Below are 881 nucleotides of genomic sequence, written 5' to 3' on the forward strand. Positions count from 1 at the left end.
GGGTTTTCACTGTGACCCTGACGCCCGCCCTGCAAGGCTCTACTTCCGCGAGAGTATACACGCATTGGTTGAAATGCACAAATTGAAGACCACTGTGCCAGACTGGATTTCAAGAGTCGAACCACTATGCGAGCTGAAGGAATTTTAACTTGACAAAGGCAACTCGTATGAGCCTGCCGGCTTCTGTATTAAGTGTCATGCTTGTGGTAACCGCTCTGCTGTGAGCATTTGATTGTAGCGCGTTTTTTTGGTTTTGTTGTGTGTTGGTGATGACCGGCAATACGGAAAAAAAAGGTAGCGTGGCCGAGCGGTCTAAGGCGCTGGTTTAAGGCACCAGTCTCCTCGGAGGCGTGGGTTCGAATCCCACCGCTGCCAGAAGTTTTGCTTTTTTCTCTCCGGCTGTTAAGTTGATAAAGTGCATAACATCGCCCTTCTGGTCATTGGACTGCATCACTGCATAACATCGTTTCAAATCACGCTACTAGAAATATTAATGTAGACGACGTAGACTCAGTTTCGGTCCCACGTCTTCGCGCTTTTGTCGCGGGTAGATGAGCAGGGCTGCATTTCCTTGGCACTGAGGACACTGTGAAGAACTGAAGGTAGCGTGGCCGAGCGGTCTAAGGCGCTGGTCGCTACCAATGGTTCAAAAGTTCATATTCATTGTTTAGAATTCCAACTGGATTTTTTATATTATGTAAGATTCCAAAAAGTACTATTGATATTCATATATATAATCTCCTATTGGATATTCAAATTGGCTTTGAAAATTTGAATTGGTCCCCGGCATTCCAAATGATACTTCATGATATATTTCTAGATTAAAAAGATATATGTCTCGATTGGATGTGCTAGTTGATTTGGAAGATTCAATAGATCTA

The 881-nt window shown here is 44.0% G+C and overlaps 1 non-coding gene across 1 annotated transcript; it reads left to right on the forward strand.

Moving 5' to 3' along the window:
• The first annotated feature begins 293 nt into the window (after positions 1-293).
• On the forward strand, positions 294-375 carry TRNAL-AAG (transfer RNA leucine (anticodon AAG)). The gene has a single exon. It is a non-coding gene; the product is annotated as a tRNA-Leu (tRNA).
• Positions 376-881: the final 506 nt, after the last annotated feature.

Source organism: Amblyomma maculatum, unplaced genomic scaffold (assembly GCF_055883805.1).
Source record: "Amblyomma maculatum isolate TAMU_Amacu unplaced genomic scaffold, ASM5588380v1 scaffold_67, whole genome shotgun sequence".
In the NCBI taxonomy this organism is placed as follows: domain Eukaryota; kingdom Metazoa; phylum Arthropoda; class Arachnida; order Ixodida; family Ixodidae; genus Amblyomma; species Amblyomma maculatum.